Source organism: Panulirus ornatus, chromosome 38, assembly GCF_036320965.1.
Source record: "Panulirus ornatus isolate Po-2019 chromosome 38, ASM3632096v1, whole genome shotgun sequence".
NCBI classification, from domain to species: Eukaryota; Metazoa; Arthropoda; class Malacostraca; order Decapoda; family Palinuridae; genus Panulirus; species Panulirus ornatus.
Window position 1 is genome coordinate 4,613,682 of NC_092261.1, and position 7,162 is coordinate 4,620,843.

At 44.5% G+C, this 7,162-nt stretch overlaps 1 protein-coding gene across 1 annotated transcript in view; it reads right to left on the reverse strand.

Moving 5' to 3' along the window:
* Mpc1 (mitochondrial pyruvate carrier) overlaps positions 1-7,162 on the reverse strand; it is a 117,481-nt gene that overhangs the window by 103,506 nt on the left and 6,813 nt on the right. The gene's annotated exons all lie outside the window — the stretch shown is intronic.

Sequence of the window (7,162 nt, forward strand, 5' to 3'; positions counted from 1 at the left end):
ACCTGTAGTATAACGTAAGCTGAAATAAAGCTGTCCAGAAAGCTTGGACATGACCAACCCTGACTGCGCGCTGTTTATTGATTCCATCTTCAGTTGTTGTAAGGGTGGGCTGTTGTGATACCTGTTTCTTTCGCTGCACAACCAAACTTTGGAACTTTTCATCCATTCATGTTTTTCTTATAAGAATGACGACTTGCCGCCTTTTTTTAAAAGCCACGTTTTCCATTGCCTCAAACACTTACACTCTCTCTCTCTCTCTCTCTCTCTCTCTCTCTCTCTCTCTCTCTCTCTCTCTCTCTCTCTCTCTCTCTTTCTTCTTGTTCATGTCCTGGCCTCGTTAACGACTCTTGCCCATGGAGCATCTGTGATGAAAAAAAAATTATCCTCTCTACCATAGCGACCCTCTCCCAAGAAACAGTGTCATGAAATACTAGAGATTTAAAAAACACTATTTTTTTCCTTTATATTTATCTCATGCTCAGTTATCAGTTTTGTTTCCTCTGGTCCTCACAACATCCCGACATGTACTGAGCGTCTCTATATAATCTCACATATAACATAATACAATCAATGTTGTCATCTTATGTTAATCCACCTCTTAAGCGGAGAGGCCAGACCACGCAGCGCGCTGTTCCAGTGTGTACAATGTATGATACGCGAGCCCATCTAGAGTGGAGGTGAGTGTGCCTAACATACTCAGTATGTGTGGTTTACCGTGCTAATGGGTCGTCGGCCACCCCCACACATCGGCCACGCTCACCCTACTCGGCCAAGATGCCAAAACTCGCTTGTGATGATTTCGTTCCTCCTTCACACAATAACAAGGCACAACAACAACAGCGATTTATAATCATCAAGATGTATATTTTTATATACAATACAGCGATAGAAAACAAGTCTAATGTCCACTAACATATCGTGTGACTCCCTTGCAATTGCTTCAGAATACTAATTACTGTATAGTATCTATACATAATCTTTTTTTTTTTATATGAATAAAAGCAAATGATTTCCGCTATGACTGAAAATCCACAGTAATTATGTTTACTTGAAAACGTTAAGGGTGAATTAATACGCAATTGGTTCTGTCAGTCCTGTTCATTATCAGGGCGAGAGACTGTCTCGTCCACTCATCAGGGTTACGCCATTTCGTATCTCGCCATTATCTTAAGTTCCTCACAACCTAAAGTGATATATATATATATATATATATATATATATATATATATATATATATATATATATATATATATATATATATAGCAGAGTTAAGCATCCAGTCAACAGAAAACGAAGAAGCCTTGTAAACACATTCAAGGTCATTAATCTAATTTTTTCTTCCTTTTTTTCTCTCTCGTCTCATTATAGCACTCTAAAAGTCCTGCCTGCCTCACTCTGATATCTTGTTGGACTCTGATACGTGAACAGTTTTAAGCAGAGATAACAGGACAGATATCCTGACCACCCCATTAGAGAAGCAGCATATGTTATCGCGGCTCGAGCTCAGCGCTGTGCTCCGTGTCTACATCCCTCCCACGCTCTGGAGAATGAACGAGACACCTCCATTGCACGACAGATATTTGTTCTCTCTTGCTCTGCCTATGAACCATTAATTAACTGCTTACATTCTATCTCATCCCAGGGGTTTTGAAGCCACACGAGTGGAAAAAAAAGTCTACTTTCAAATAGAAAATGTAATTCAGACCTGTCACTGACTATGTTTAACAACATTTTGGACTGGATTCCTTCCCTAAGATATAAGTACGTACATACGTATATCAACTATGATAAGGAGTCACTTACATACAATACTGACATCCCCACCATCACCTTAGCAGTACTAATATTCAAATACACCTAGAAATATTCACATCGCTATTCCCTGTAGTATTTCAATATGTTATGGGAATTGTCTTTGATAGGTGGTCAGCCCACCAGTTTTCTACGTCCTCTTACTCCCTGTGACAAAGCGATTCACAAAATACCTATCTATACAATGCCTGAAAAATACGTAGCCAAAACATGCAAGCCGGCGTACAGAATGTATCAGTGAACAGTCGTCTCTGTAAAGTGAGAAAAATGGTTCCCAGTCACTCACTTCCTGCCCATGTGACCAAACCGAAAGTGCCACAGGACACACTGTGGTCCTATGTCTTCTGTTGTCTCGTATGTCACCATCAAGCTCAACAAACGAGGTGTCCTATTTTCTATTTGCAGCTGGTGTGAAACTCGTCTTCACAGGTCTAAGAACATCACTTTCAACAGACCCTTCCTTGTTCCTGAACATTGGATACAGTTATCTTGATGATAGTAAAAAGTGAATGCTTTATTTAGACCCACGACGCAGCGAAATTAGGCAACTCTTGTAGAGATACGATCGGATGTTCCTTGATAACATCAAATGTACATAGCATAAACAGATATGCCTTAGGTAAAAATAAAACGTCAGCGTTTATCCCTTTGTCAACACCACAGAGGTTACCAGCGATACCCATCTGTTTCAGTCACTCATAAAAGAAAAAAAAAATGGAAACACCATTTTCTCTTGCGTATGATATGCCCGCTCGACCGATGCGGTTTCTCCCACATCGACACAATGGCATTTATGTGCCAGGTTATGACACACTGTAGCCAGGCTTTACGGTCCCTCCTCCAGATAATGAATCAGCACAGTATGTTCGTCTGTTTGACCGAGAATAGGTTTCCTTCTTTAGGAACATGTCTCTTGTTTAAACAAACATTTGTTCAATGGCTTTTACAAAGGATACCTGACAGTTCGGCTTCAGAAATATTGTGGTGACTATTATCTCCTCTAGATTACACATACACGCAACAGACATACGCCTGCAGCTACAACCTGTGCCATCAATGGCACACACACACACACACACACACACACACACACACACACCAGAGCTAATTAATAATAATAATAATAATAATAATAATAATAATAATAATAATAATGATACCTCTGTACCTCTAAAACGGCTCAGTGACACACACACACACACACACACACACACACACACACACACACACCAGAGCTAAATAATAATAATAATAATAATAATAATAATAATAATAATGATAATAATGATACCTCTGTACCTCTAAAACGGCTCAGTGACACACACACACACACACACACACGGTGAATGCTAATACAGAAGTATAGTCATAGATTCTTTCATCAGACTCGGAAACCAATATAATTAGCTTTTCTCTGGTCCGTAAAATAATCATATGAGAGGGATGTAGACACAACTGAAGCCATCCACACATGTATAATTAGGCTGAGCCAACATTCCTGTACAATTCATTTTAATCACTGTAAACTACGATCACGTGACGTCAGGGTTACTGACCGTTGAACACCGTAGTTGGCGTGTCGTTATGGCCGTTAATCCCGGTGTTTCTGGCCCATTATTGATACGTGAGTGATTTATTGGGGGCGCCGGTGTGGCTATCGTAGAGGGGGTGGCATCCATACTGCGTACTGATCTCCGGCTGATGTTTATGTAATGGACAGCAGTAGCTGGGAGGGTGTAGAATAAGATGAGGTCCCGTGTAATGACCAATTTGAACGTTGTAAAGAGGGGGTTAACTATAGTTGCAGGGCATTATTTCGTTTAACTTTTTATTTCTCCAGTATAAAGAGGGAGTTCTACACTCGTCGGGCCCTCACTTAGCGTAATTACTGATATGTACCATGTATGGATGGAGTTCTACACTCATGGGACCCATTCTTATATGTATGTGGAAATAAGAGGAAAGGCATGAAATTCTAAGGCAAATGTACCTTCACTATGGAGGTTTAAGAGACGTTTGGGCCATTTCTCTCCATCAGGCTGAAACATCCTTCGATTACGTACCTATATCATCAATAAGACTTAGCTCACTCAGGCGCCAAGCTGTAACTGCAAGTGTTCAACAGTACCAATCTTATTGTTCAGTTCCCCGACCATAAAGTCACGTCCAATTGGGTATAAATTGCCTGCCCTTGGACCTGACTCCTCTTAGGGCCATACCCTTGTGATTAGGAAAGGGGTCGAGGTGTTCCAATTCCTCTAAGGGTCATACCGTAGTGATTAATTAGGGAGGGGGGGTCGAAGTGGTGCACCATAGCAGCAATAGTCAAGATGATGTCAATACAGTCATTATGTCGAATTTCACTGATGCATCAAATTCTCGAACATTTTTATCTTGTCTCGTGGGCAAGTCTAGAGCAGCAGCATCATTGACTGGTTCCCACGAAGATGCTCTTCCCTTCCGCCCTACCTGCCGTTACCTTTCACTCGACCATCCTCCTGTAACCTCTCCCACACTCATCATCGGTAAACCTAATGAATCTACCTCATCATCCTGTCGCTTAGGTTCATACGTTTCTAGACTGGAAGGCAAATTTCAAGAGCAGTTCCTCAGAGACGAACAGACGGACTGGCCTGGAAGACCGTTGACAGCGAGCGACGATCGGGTAATGTGGCGCGAATTTGTTCGTGAAATCTCTCCACGTTGACGGTGCCAAGGATGCTGTCTGGATCATCCTGAACACAAGTTCATACCCCTCCCTCTACAATCTCGCATCCGCTTTATTGCTACAGAGAGAGAGAGAGAGAGAGAGAGAGAGAGAGAGAGAGAGAGAGAGAGAGGGGGGGGGGGGGTTTGGCCTGTGTTCGCGCGCGCGCGCGCGTGTGTGTGTGTGTGTGTGTGTGTGTAGATAACCAGTGATAAGTTCCCCTCCCTCCCTAGCAACAATGTTGAGCGATAAATCACAAGCATGGAAAAGAAAATGATAATTGTACCCTGCAGGACGGACTTGTCAAATCAACAAATCGATAAAATACTTAGTAATAAACCATCTTGCTATTTCCATTTCAAGTTCCCCATTAAACATACCATAGAACTGTTCTGAGCTCTGTTCATCTAGAATGAATGTCAGGTCGCGCCGTAAGGTTGCCTTCGGTGTCAACACTTATCGGGACATTGTACGACCTCCAAATAGGAGTTGCCGTGGCATGACGCACGATGAATACATGTGACACGAGATGGTATCCGCCAGCGGAACACGACAAGTCAGATACGACTAATGACAGGCACAAGACCAGTACCGACTGAGTAGTAAACCTCGGGTGTCTGCTCACTGTAATGCCCGTCCTGGAAGGGTTTTGCTCTGTTCAATACTCGTGGATTCCCCCGCTTCCTCCGCTTTGCTCGGACTTTAGTAACAGTTTCCTGAGCACGTGATGGGGTTCCCTGCCCTCTGGCTCAGACTGCGAGCCTCCTCCTTAACTCAGAATGTCGGGAGTTGCTCGCTTGTAGAAATATTCTGGCAGTTCCTCACTCGTCGTAATGCCCGAGAACGCCGGTTCATTGCCGTTTGGAATACACCGTTCACTCCTGCTCATAGGAATACGTTGAGTTTCCGCCGTGTTGTACACAACAGTGCGGATGGAGGCAGAACGTTTCAAGAACTCGGCTGCCAACACCAGACTCCTTGGGTTGACCTCTTGTCGAGTGCAACTAGTACGTCGAGGGTATCGGCGGAGAACATGGGGGTGCTGCAAAAGAGAACCTTATCGTTTTCCCACTAGTACTTTACGACTTATTTCCATCAGGAATAACGACACGATTATAAACTTCTATAGGTGTGAGTCGCGATGTTCTAGGCGCCAGGGCATTTAAGGACTAGGGTTCGTACCCTCTCCTAAACTCTCACCGAGCAGAATTTGTGTTCTGATTCAGAGGTGGTACCCCAGGATTCCCTGCCTTAGAAGTATTACCGTATATTCCTGAACTCACACTGACCACTTCCACCAGCTGTATCACCATTCCAGATAAGGAACTGATTATAGATATCTCGCATCCATACATTAAGATATGGAGAACCAGCATCAAATGGTGCCGTCGCCTTTTTTCTTCAACTTCATCTGGATGATGGAGTATCCTAAATCGTAAGAGAAACCTTGGCGATCATTCATTCGTCTAAAGTTTTCGTACCTATACACCACCATCAAACACGATCACTCATCACCCATCCAGTTGCCTGGGTCTGTGTCAGTCCCGTTGAAACAAGCTTTACCTTCTTCAGCACCTCGAGATCCAGAGCAAAGACCTCTGTGGACTCTGAAGGCATCACACCAACACCAGCTGGGCTCTACAATGACCAGTTGGGCGGCCATGCTATCCAACACAAAACTCCGCTGATCCAACAAGTGTCGGAGCCAAGGCGCAGATCCGCCGTAGCCTACACGTGACCAGGTAGTCACACGGGCGGGTAATTAGTGACGAAGAAAGATGAATAAACTCCATGTATGGAGGATACCTGTAATATGAGTTCCGTCATCCACTCCCCTCTCTTTAGAGGGCGATGACCTCCAACTAACAGCGGTGTGCCACACATCTGTATGTCATACTAGAAGGTCCCCTGCGACCTTTATGTACAGTCGCCATCGTTTTACCGGCAGCAGCTGAGGGCGACAGATTCTTTAGGGAGGAACTCGAGCTGACGGCGGCTCCCGTAACAGTTGGCCCCACTAGTAGCCGGGCGAGGGGTTATACCTACGCACGTTTGTAGGTCTCCATGTGTGCCCACTCCCACGCCATGAGACAGCCAAGGGGTGTGGGAGGGTGAGGAGAGATAGAGCGAGGACAGTCTCGTCTCCTCTGCTGGGAAAACCTTTACTACAGGCTAGGCCAGGTCGCGGCCCCCTGAACATTACCCCAGCACCGACCTACCTCTTCCCCAGCCTCCGCGACGCATGACCACGGCCTCAGAGCCACCAGCCCACGCCGAAGTCCTTCCCACGACCCACTGTTCCTCACACTTGTCTCTCCTGAGCATTGGTGACGCTCCGAGGAACTAGCGCTGCAAACGGTGACATTACAGACTTATAAATCTCCATCGTTTCTAAAGCTGTAAGGAAAGGGTTTCTCTCTGGTTGGCTCTGCTATCCATCGCCATGACGTTAACACCAACGGTTAAGCAACAAATGACGTCACGCTTCTACGAATGTTGCTCTCTGGTATTATCTTTACCAGATTTATTCAAACCTGAAATCTTATACTGGCGGATTTATATGAATACAGTACAGTTTACGAAACGAATTGGATGACAAATCCGGCCGTTTGCATGACGAGGACTACGGTGTAACTCAATCGA